Source organism: Lichenostomus cassidix, chromosome 1Aa, assembly GCF_008360975.1.
Source record: "Lichenostomus cassidix isolate B80296 chromosome 1Aa, HeHo_3.0, whole genome shotgun sequence".
Lineage (NCBI taxonomy): Eukaryota > Metazoa > Chordata > Aves > Passeriformes > Meliphagidae > Lichenostomus > Lichenostomus cassidix.
The window spans coordinates 43,782,107-43,794,556 of record NC_139480.1 but is presented as its reverse complement, the minus strand read 5'-3'; positions in this window follow the sequence as shown (position 1 = coordinate 43,794,556).

Here is a 12,450-nt window from a genome sequence, read left to right as displayed (position 1 = left end):
CTACTGATCCTAGCATTATGGATGTCATAGGAAAAGTATTTTTGGAAATACATGTATGTCTTGATAAAAACATTGAGCTTTACAGAATGATTGCTGAAACTCTCCTCTGCAATATCTGCCTGGCTCGATTAATCTACACTTAGAGTTAACCTTAAGGATTATGTGATGCAAAAATACAAGATGATGAATGAGGAACACTGTGTTTGTATTGTGTAGGAGCTTTTTTCTTCTGTTTTTCAGAAAACCTGTTGGTTGACTGATAGTTATAAAAATGCTATTTATGTTTTTAGCAGAATCACTAGTCAGCTCCTGTGTCTCGTTTCACATCCATTCATTGGCACATGATATCATTCCAACTGTTAATTCTAAAGCATTAGTTCTGTCCTCAAGCTATGAAGATCTGAGGGTTTAGCTTTGGAAATTGTTGTTCCTTGCTCAGAGTTGGTCGAGACAACAGCTGTTTTACTCGTAAAGGACTAACAGCTCCCCTTCAACCAGTAAGGCAGGCTACTGCTGCTGAAATTCCTAATCTGGTGGGCTCGGGCAATCCTTGAACAAACATATGCACCCAGGATATCTCTGTTTACCTAGAGACAGTGCAATTTGTAGAAGAGCTTGTATTTATAAACCTCTCCTGCTGAAAAAATTGCCCCAAAGCATTCCTAAGAATAGTGACTATAATTCTGCCTCATTTTATTAGATTACATCAATTAAGAAACCAGGCTTTGTCTGTTTTTTCAGATTGTTTCTCCTGCATTTTTAAACCGGTCATAAATCTCATGTGCTGCTGTAATTAAACAATATCAGAGAAGAAAACAAAAAGTAAAGGTAGATTTGCTGTCCTCCAGATCTCTGTTTAAAACTCCTCAGGCTGAGACTCATATCTGGGTTGGTCTAGGTTTTAGTGTAATTTCACTCTGAGCCGTGAGTCCCTCTGTAATTAAGTTATTAAATTAAATTGTATAATTGTAATGTCACTTTGCAGTATACAATTTTCTTTGAGTATACATAGATGCTTATAATTGTGTGTAATTATCAAGAACGAAGTTGAAAGCGGTTGGAAATAATTGTTGTTTCATTTAATATTTTAAGTGCTAATATATTTAATGAATGTATACCTTGTTTCATCTTCTCTAATAATTTTTTATTTCTTTCTAGATTACAGGCTTTGCAGTGAAGAGGCTTCAGATTTGTGTCTGCCTTTATGACAATGAACACAACAGTTCTGTGGGAGAATCACTCCTAACCATTCTTCTCTCTTATTTTCTAGCAATTCTAACTTGAATAACCACCTGACATGTTACAGGAGGATTTCCAGGGAATTTTGGAAACTGGGCAAATAGAAACTAATTACCTGAGCTGAAATGACAGTCTAATTCCTGCAAGATTCTTGGTTGCCCTTCACAATATATTATTTAAATGTCTTGCAAATGTTGCATCAATACTGATGGATGTTGCTCTAGGAGGTTTGGCTTTTCTCTTTCACACTCTCCTGTAGCTGAATGGGCACAGGTGTTAAAGCCAACAACTTCATTATTGCAAAAAGCCCTGGGGGATCCATGCTGCTCACAAAGTTGTCAGGTCCTCAGTTTTATCTCATCTCACAGGCAGCTTCACTGGCAAGAAAAGTGCTGTGTGCAATACCATAGCTCCAGCATGTAATACTGCCTCTAAACCCATGGAAACTCAAGGGACCAAGTTGCACATTGTTTCCCACAAGCATTTCTTCCTGGGCTTTTTGCTCAGCTATCTAGAGTAAAGTAGTGAACTTTAGAAGAGATGATGGCAGATATCAATAGAAACGTGTTTATTCTTGAGAAACTTCTTGTTCAAAGTTGGTTCAGATTAGTGGGAGGAACAATTGCATGCTACCATCAAAAGCTTCAAAACCTCATGTCACATTTTCTGAAACAAAGGAATCCCGCAAGTTTTAACCTAAAATATTTCCTGTCAGAGGCAGGAGAAGGGCTAAGTGCTTCTTCACACTGTGAAACAAGTATACTGTGCAGATGGTAAGACCTTGGCAAGGAAGCAGGAGCCTCTTCTGTCTTCCCAGGGACTTCTTTTTCCCTTAGGGAGTATGTTCTAGTCCCTTGTGACTGTATGTGAATGAGATTTGTTGTTGGGTTGCAGTTAGAAATCTGCCTCCAGTCTTAAGAGAATGATGTTTTAGAGACCCCAAGGTTTTCCTCTTCTCCCCTGTCCACCCCCGGAAGGCTGTGGTGCTTGATCAGGAAGGAGTGTTTGAGGGAAATGACTGCTTTTACACTCCTCTTCCTCTGGCACATTTTCCTTTCCTGAATGTTTTGCTTTCCCTGTGTGCTGTGGAAGAAAGCACATGACCCAATATGTTTCAAGTAAAAGCATCATTGCCTGTACAATTTCATTAGGTTTGCCTTCTTAGTGAAAGATTTGTAAGGAATTACATCCTGTGTGCTGTGTAATTGCCAATGATTTTTTTTGTCATTAAAGGAATGTGGTGTCACTGAGTATCAAAGAAGCCTAAAGCATCTAAATGAGCAACCCAGGAAAACAGGGAAAGAGGATTCCATGAGTCTCTGACTAACCATGAGGTCTAATCTAAGTGCAAAGATTAACTATTTCAGAGGTCACCAGGCTTCTCTTAAATCTGTCAATCTGTTCTACTGCAATTTCTTTTCCAGGCTAATTAATTAAAGGTCTGAGCTAGAACTTTAGTTGCATTTTATTAGTCTCCTTTTTTTTTCCCCCTCCCCATTTCCCATCTGTCTATTTTATCCTAACCTAATCTCTAAATATAACTGATCCAAGGTAATTCTACTGCCAAATATCACCATAGCATCTGAACATAATTAAACTGCTTTTACTGTTCTCAAATGCTTTTGGTCAAATGGAGCACAACTCGCTGCCTCTTCTGTTCTGCCCACACTAATTCTAAGATTTTTAAATTATGAATGAAATTGAACAGATTTTCCCTTCAATATGCGACCTTATAGTTTTTACATTTCCCAGTATGTCTCACACTTTGGGACACAGCTCTACTTAACAATTTTCAGATAGGTGAAAATAACATATTTTTCTCTTCTAGTTACTGGGCGTTTGATTATAATGTTCCAATTAATGTATTTTTGTATTTTGTAGTTATGAAGTAAATTATGCATGTTCTTGGGAATGTGCTTTTTCTAATAAAATAACTGATTTTTTCCTAAAGCCCTTCCTGTTCTCATATTCCACAGCCATAATTATAAACCTCATATAAAAGACACTTTGGAAAAGCAAAATCTACAAAATATGTTTGGTTTTTAGAAGTCAAAACTAATCCCATAACTAGTCGTTGGTGCAGACCATAAAGTACACAGATAATGTGTTTCTTGTGGGAAATGAGAAATTGCTATTAGCCAAATTGTAGCTGCATTCTGCTTGCTAGAAAATCTTTTTTTCTAAGACACATTACACAAAAAGAGTTTAAAAGTTAATGTGTCTTAATATATTTACCTTGCCTGTGCATGTGCACTCCTTGAATGGTAATAGAGAAAGATTTTGGAGAATAATTCAAGGCATGAAATTTAGGGTCCTGATATGAATGACCCAGAGGTGCCTGCTGACTATGCAGGGATCCTGGGAAGCCTCTCCAGATAACTCAGACACCCTAACTAGGTGCTTAGGGTTAGAAGACATAGGTATATCTTTCATTCGTACTCTGCCTTCTGTACAGCTGAAATGGGGAATCACTTTTCAGTTGTTTAGGAGGAGATTTTATTTGCTATACATTTTAACTACAAGCATGAAAGGTTTTCAGTGTAGACATACTCACGTCTAAGTAATTTAAAAGTGGCAGAATTTTGATCCTTCTAAAAACTCAAGTAATGTGGGCTCGTAATGAAAATTTTATCTCATTCCTCAAAAAATTCCCAGTTTATACATCTTTCATATCCTCACTTGCTTTATAATAGATTATGACTGCTGTCCTACCTGTAGCTTAAATATACACCGTGAAAAGCTGATACCCATTAGCCCGGCTGATTGCCTTTCTTTACATACTAGTGGTAGTTGCAGTTCTAAGAGAGTTGATGATGTGCAGCCAAAGCTACGTTTGTATGACTATTGCCTTGGCTGTTTTTGTGTGCTATTCACTGGGTGCTATCAAAAGATGCCACATTTGTATGGAAAGCTCTTTTGATGCAAATCATAGGCTCCTTCATAGCCAGAATTAGCAAAAGTACATAAACACAAGCCTAAGTCCATAGTTACTAAACAAATTCTTAGGAGGTAGCCATGTGCTTTTACGTTTTGCTTAGCGTAAAATATATTCAAGCAACTACATGTCAAGGAATGCATTTAATGCAGGTAGCCTGGGGTGCAGCTGCAGTTCGAGCTGCAGGTTGAGCTCTGGGTGGCTGGAGCTCCAGGCAAGGGGCTGTGAAGTGCATAACAAAGGGCTCAGGGACCTGTGGCACCAGCCGGGGAGGGGAACCAGACACTCAGACACTGCAGGAGCCCATGACCCTCAGACTGCCCTGTGCTTGGGCTGTGAGGGGATAAAAGAAAGAGGCTCCTTTTTTCGGGGTCTCTCCTCAGAGACACCAGCTCTAGCTGGTATTTTATTAATTAGTTATTGCACCAAGATTAAATTATTTTAAGGATCGTCCGAGACTCTGCTAAGGGAAACCTGGGGTTGAGCTGGTGATGAAACCTGGTGCAACTGTGTGAGTGTGGAGGGTGTATCTGGGAAGGAGCTTCGGTCTCAGCTCAGGGAGCACAAGCATGACTGCCAGGGTGCTCCTGGATGCTCAGACAGGGACGTTTCGTTTCCTTGCAGTGGGAACAGCTAACCCAGATGTATCCCACCACTGGCACCATCCAGTGGAGCATGGCTGCTCCAGGTGAGAGGACAGGTCTTTGGCTAAAGCCTCTCATACATATTTCAGCTGCCTGCAACACCAGATTTAAACATGTTCATAAGTTTTGCTGAAGCAAGATCTTCCATCCTTCTGTAAAAAGCGTTGAGGTTATGTTGTTTCTTTTGACTGTGATGGATTCCAATCAGAGGTCCCTTGTTCAGGGGGACTTTGGTTAAATATCAAGTTTCTTCAAAGTTCTACATAGATTGTAGTATCAACTTGTTAGTGTGACACTTGCTCATTCTTTTAAAAGGAGGATGCTATCCCAAATGGATTATTGCATACATTACTCTTATAAAGCTTTCACAATTCATGTTAAAAATTGCTTTGAAATATTATTGTAAGAGAAACTGTAAAACTACTTACACAGAGAAATGTGTAGTAAACCATGCTGTAATGTAACTGTCTTTAAACATTTAAAGCGAAAAAGGAAATGTTATAAAGTGTTGGTAAATTTTTTGGATGCTGTTTATGTTTGAACTTTTCTCCGTTTTCCTGTAGAAACTTCCGTATCCTCTTCCTGTGTCCCCACAAAGTTTTGTACAATGCAGAACAAGAAATGCTACAGGGATTGTGCTCCACCTTTCTCCTTCCTGCTGGGATATCCTTTCTGTTGAGAAATGTAAAGTATGTAATATTCAAGAAAAAATGTTATATTATTCTTTATCTCAGTAATTTTCTGTAATCTACAGCATATCAAGATGAGTGGCAGAAGTACACTGCTATTTTTACATTTTTATCACATATTAATTTGTCAGCCAAAGGTAGCTAAAATCTATTACAAAGTTTCTTGTTTTCCAGAGTCTTATCAAGGGTTCATGTCTAAGCCAAACAAGACAAGGGTGGGTTGGGTTTTTCTCTTCATTGTTTCGGCTGAATTAACAGGAAGGGGGGAGTGCTTTACCTGTCTGACACTGGAGCAATATTCATTAGCTCCCACTTTTCACTTGTCTGTCTGTCCAGACTCTGTCTGCATCCTTGTGGGAATTGTAGGTGAATTTCCTAACTCCCAGTAATAAATAAGGGAATTAGCATAGGCCTTTGATCCTAGTTCCAGTCTTAATTCATTCTAAAAGTTAATACTTACAATAAAATAAAGGAACAGGACTTTAAAAGCTTAGGCAACGCTAATGGACCACGTTCCTGAGCAGTCAGTGTAGGCTTTAACCATTATACTGTTCCTCTGTATGTTGGAAGCCTGTTTAATAACCCTACACATATATAAATGCAGATGTATATATGTATATTTTTCATTTGGATCATTTAGCAGTTCTTCCCTAGCAACAGCAATAAGACATGATACTGGTTATGATGGAAGAGAATTGTTACATAGTCTGGTAGACAGGGAAGATCAGAAAATAAACTGATTATTCATTTTAACTGAAGTCCATGCATGTAAAATAATAAATGATCCATAGGGCTGCCAAACAATGTAAAAACAACGTAAAAAGGCAAAAACTTTAAAAAATATGCAGAGTTCAGACAAGCTGTTGAAAAACATAGCAAACAATAAGTAGATGTTTAAAAATGTATTTTTTTGAAAATACAGAACAAAACTCCTACTTTTTCATGGATAAGATCTGCTGAGTTAATTTCCCTACAGTTATCAGTCTTTTATTTTCTTTCACCTTTTCTGATAATGTATATATTTTATGGGGGTGGCTATCTTTCTTTTTGTGCTAAATAGAAAAAGCAAACAGAATAAAGAGAAATGTTTTGACTTGCAGGAAATAATTAGCATGAAGAGCAAAATAATGATGTAGCCAGCAAAAAGTTTGTGTGCTCGCTGATTACCAAACTGATTAAAAAGTGTACATCAATTTAACTTTTATTTTATTTATCATACCTATTTGTATTTTAGTGGTCTAGCCTGGTCTTTGATTCTATAAAAATTATGTCTTTAATAATAAGTAATTTAGCACAAGGCTAATATGTGACAAGGAACGATTCCTAAAAAAACCCCTTGTGTTTAAAACTGAAATTGATACAATGATACTGTAAATTAGCAAGTGGATTTTTTTTCTAATAAAGTCACAAGATTGCAATTAGGAGTGGGAAGTATAGTTTTGCATGTGACAAATATTTATGATTGTGTTAGAACATTCTGCTTCTGTGGTTAATGGGTTTGATTCCAACTCCTGTTCTTTTCAGGCTCCCTCATGTCTAAATTAACAGAACACTACTGAAATCACTGGTGTTACTCTGAATTTTCATTGGACTAATTACAAACAATTCCAGAGCCCTGTTGATGTTTCAGAAATATATATTGGCTTCCCAATCCCAAAGAGACAGAAATAACTCAAACCTGTTTTTTTAAAAAATGAGTCTTCTCTGAACACACACCGTGCAAGTGCAAGCTAGAGAACCAGTGTGTGTTTGAGTGTAGATTTGCACACTTTGATGTGTTTGCATGGCACCTCTCAGTTCTCCCTGATAGCAAGGAACCCAGGCTTTGCATTTCAGCCCAATTGACAGAAATGGCCACAAAGGTACAACCAATATTAGATTCATAGAATCATAGAAAGGTTTGGAAGGGACTTTAAAGATCATCTATTTCCAACCCACTGCCAATTGCCCCAACACACCTACAGGTTGGGCAGAGAAGGTTACTTTAAACTCCATGAAAAGTCTGTGAAAATTAGCTCTCAGGAAGAAGATTCTGTTAATGCCACAATCAGGAGGAAGTGTAACTGAACTCAGCAAGTCACAGACACCAACGAGTCCACATGATGCTAAGGTATAAATGCCTTTATCATGTGATTGGAGTTTGCTCTTACTAGTGATGCTGGAATGATTTTTGCCATTTTTCTCATATATATGTATATATATATTCTCTGTATTCTTTACAATATTTCTTTATATATTTGTAGCCTTCCTGGTACTTTTCCCTACCCATTTCCCCAGCTAGAAAGACCAACCACATTCCAGTGACCCCTATCCTGTCTTGGCTGTCCCTCACTACCAAGGCTAAAAAAATCTCATTGAGACACATTTTCATAAACAAAGTACAGCTAGTGCCAAGGGGGAATCCAGAAAAGGTTGAACCAGAAGGGTGAATTACCTTATCACCTGTGCTTCTAATTGGGAATTCTTGTCAAATAAGCTAATTTGCCAAATTTACAAAACTGTATTCCTCCTGTGGGGGGTGAGCTTTTGTGGATGTTTTTCCATATCTGCTCCTGAAGGCCTCCAGTAAAGACCAGCTTTCATGTCATCTCCTATATGAATATAATCTAGAAAGTGTGTTGTTTTATTTCTACGTTCTTTAAGGCACCACTAGGCACCAAAGAAACCCCAGTCAAAAAAGGTAAAGCCATATGTAGCCAGACTTCACTATCTCTTCCTTTCTGGAACAACTTGGTTTTTTGCACAGCTCCACCGGGATAGAAATTCCTCTCTTCTTGTCTAACCCACACAAGAGGCCACTAGGCAAGACCAAACTGTCCTTGGGGCCAGTGTTATGCCAGCTAAACACAGACAGTCTTTAGCCCCCTCCCTCTTTGGTCTTTCCAGTTGTCTTGATACTCTTGTTTTGCCCATCAGAGCCTCATGAAACCACATATCAGAAGGTTCAGATAACTTTGTTCTGCTCTCTGGGTTAACATCAAAACAAGTGCAAACTGTTCAACACCTTCCCCTAGAGACTGCAGGAGTCTTTTTCCCTTGAGACCATCAGTGTAAAATCACGTATGTGATTTTAACAAGAAAAATTTTTATTAAAAACAAAGTGAAAGCTCAAAGTAATGTGTATTTTACCCAAATTTATTAGTTACACTTCTGATCACCTTTATTAGATAAAACAGATAACATCTGGGCTCCATGAAAGTGGACAGGGGCTGCTCTAGTGAAAGACTTACTAAAGGTAAAGAACAGTATCTTGAATGTTTAATAGCTGTTTCAGAGCCTGCATTTTCAGGTGTATTTGTTTGTTTAAACCTCTTTATAAGCAATTCCAAGCAATTATTTCTTCACCCCAGAAAAAACGTTTCATAATTTGATTCAATTTTTTTAAGAAGTGTGTGTTTCTATGAGGAGTTTCTTGAGTTAAAGACACAGAGAAAAGATGAGTGCTCTGCGTAATTCTGAGAACAGTGAAGTCAGAGTCATGACTGGTGTCTCCTGTGGGAGGTATCCAAGTTGGGTATTTACCATGATGCTGATAGAGTTTCCTTCCTCTTCCCTGTGCTTCCCCAATTAGCATGGTTGGCAAGACCTCCATGCACTCAAGCACCACATCATGAAATCATGGCTCTAAGTCATATTTAGAGCAGGGCTGCATCTGCACCTTCAAGAAGACCACAGTCTTCACTTCCATTTCGCTCCCACAAAAAAACCTTCATTTGGGTTCTGATACTTTCCCTGCTTGAGCAGAACAGCTGCTAAGGGAGTTCATGTTTTTCAAAAACAAAAATGAGTCACAGACAGAAGATTAATTTAATAATCTAGAAACAGATGTCCTCGAGGATGTGTGGTATAGTAGAGGAAACAGCAACTTCTATGGTGCCTGTCTTTCTCCCAGCAAGAATCACCTCTGTCTTTCCTCACTGCAGCTTCGCCAGATACATTTAAGGTAGGACTGCTGGTTTAGAGATGTCTAGGCACAAAGCAAATCTGGAGTTGTAGCATTTTGGTCCTTTTTAATGACTCTTTCTTCTCACAAAACTGCTCAATTTCCATGGAACTGTATGGAAATAGAGGTGCTATCTTTTTTCCAAGGTGTTTGTTGTTTCACCACCTCTCTTCAAAGTTCTGCATAAGGGTTGGGGGGGTGAAACAGGAAACTGGGCTGTTCTGGGTCTCCTGGCAAGGGTCCCAGGAAGAGATGAGCAGTTATTGATAATGGTCCTTTCTTCAGGAATGGAGAACTTTTAAGATCTTTGCTGTATTGTGAGAGTATTTTGTATCTTTCTGGGATATTATCTTGCAGTGATTTGTATTGTCAGCCTTCTCAGGTCTGGAAAAAAATGGAAGTAATTTGTCTGGAAAATATCTGTTTGAGAAGGTAGAGCCCCAGATCTTGGAGCTAAAGCTTCTGGCATTATCTGGGGGGTTTTTTCAGTTAAATTGCTTAGAAAAGGGTAGGCAAACTCTGCAGGTAATAAATCAATCACACTGTCACTCTGTAACAGGTATTTGCTATTTGAGTGACTTCAAGGAAGACTTACTCTGAGTCATCTGTCTGGAGATGACAAGGAGTCATCTGTCTGTGAGATGAGGATGGGATTCTTCCAGGGTATAGAAGAGAAAAAATAACAAAAATGGAAAGGAAACAAAAGACATTTCATCTAGTATCACCAGCTTCCTTGAATGAAGAAAGAAAGATGTCTGCTCTGAAGATCTGTAAAGCAAACAGCACCAGAGGAGAAGAGAGGGGAGGGGAGGGGAGGGGAGGGAAGGGGAGGGGAGCCGAGAGGAGAGGAGAAACTTTTTTGGTCTAATGGCACTAATGAAATTTCTGCAAATTAAATAACAACTGTTGTCACATTTTTTTCCAATATTTTGGCAGTTGACATCTTGCATATTGTAAGCCATATGAATTTGAAGAATTAGAATCTGTACCAGTGTGTGCAACATCTGACATGTCTTAAAATTATGAAGAAGAAAATCAACCAAACCTCTGTTTACTGTCAGATACATACTTGGGATTTTTGAGTGAGCCTGTATTTTGAACATCAAAATTCACCAAGAATGAGGATTAATTTCCTAGAGGGAATAAGGATTGTAGCTGCTTGTGCTAAGTGTTCAACAGATAAGGATGAAGCCTCTAACCTCACAGTTTTTCAGGTGTGGCTTTCACTATGTTCTTCCTCAAAATAGTGAGGAAAAGAACAGTTAATGTTATTTGTATTAAATTAATTAACTTATAGAATTTACTGGGATTAATTTTCTGTTAAGCTCAGTTGTACATCTTTCTAAACCTTTCAGCCTGGAAACAACACACACACTGCAAGGGAGTGGATGTGGTGTTACTATCTGGAAACTTCAAAGTAGTCTTGGTCTCTGATTTGTAGAAAATAAACAAACATCCTTTTAAGTAGTGTGCTGATCAGCTGCAGAAATTATTTACTACAGCCTGTTTAGGGTCAGAATTTAGGAAATTCTTGATGAAGATAACAGATCATCTTTTGAAGTGTCATCTCTCCATTTTTTTTTCAGGTACCTTTTCATAGGTAAGATTATTATATTTGCTCTCATCAAGTCCTGTCAGCATTTATTTGGTTCCTCACTCACTTTGTTCTTTTCACTGATTTTTTTTTTTTTTTAGGCCTATGATGCTGTATTTTCACCTTATTTTTCACTTTTCCAAGTAAGTTATTTCCATATTTTGAGGATATGTAAAAAAATCTGGCTTTCTTTGCCAAAAAAAAAAAGTATTTACAGGTCTGGATTTTATTTTACATTCGCATTTAGATTTTTTCACATCTGTTTCCTTTTTGCAAATATTCTGAGGGAACCATTTTGCTTGATTTTTTTCTATTATAAAAGACCTTTAATTCTGTTCCTATGGATTTTAAATATTTTCATGTTCAATTATCTGCAAAATAAAGTTAGTCTTCCACTCAATCTTGTTTCAAAATAAAAAAGACTATGGTTTTAGGAGCAGACAGGAAGTTATGCCCTTTTGACCCAAAGAACCAAGAGGAAGGTTGAGAGGAAGATGATAAAGAAAAAGCAAAGGAGAATAAAATTTGTATGCACCGGTCATAGATGTTAAAAGTTTTAAATTATCCTATTAGGAGGTACTTGGGGAGCAATCCCAGGCAGAATGTGGAAACATGTTTTAGAGCACCACACTGTACTGACTTTTTGTCCCTGTCCCCTGGAATTGTAACTTGGATATAGCTATTCCCAGACATCTCAAAGACTGGGTTTTTGTGATCCTTTCAACTGGTTATGTGCAAAATTAGTGTTTATGAGGACAAAATGCTCCTGCACAGTTTTGTCAATCTAGGAAATGCACATTGCTGTGGAAGTGGAAGCCTCAGCTATGCAAATACTTGGGATCATAATATATTTTCTGTACCTTCCTTTTTTCTCTCTTTCTCATTTCATACTTTTTTCCATCTATACTCTTCTCCAGCTTGCAGGTTTTTATCTTTTGTTTTTAATCTGTTTTTCCTAAGCTATTTATTATTTATGCTTTTTTACATCCCCCAACCCTCCTTGTAATCTTCCAGTGCCTGTGGGAAAGGAAAATCGGGCAAAGCTTATCTTTTTCCATTCTGCAGATGAAAATCCAGAGGTTGCACACAGAGAGATTCAGAGAGATAGGGGAAGGAGTGCTGTTGCCACGTGAGTCGTCTTTGCTTCCTCTTTTCTGCAAGAAACTTATCCTTAGAGAGTCCTGGGGACTTGGGACCGGAAAGAGCTCTGAAATTCTTGCCAGAAATAGAAAACAGGTAACTTGATCCTCCTTTTATCCCACAGAAACCTGAGGATGAATGGGTGTGCCCAGTAAGTGTGGCAGCAAGGCAAGAAATTAGAAACAGTCCCAGGGATGAGGAGGCTAAAAGAGAATAATGGACAGAGATGCAATGACTGCACTTTTTACATCTCCTTGGCATGGGGA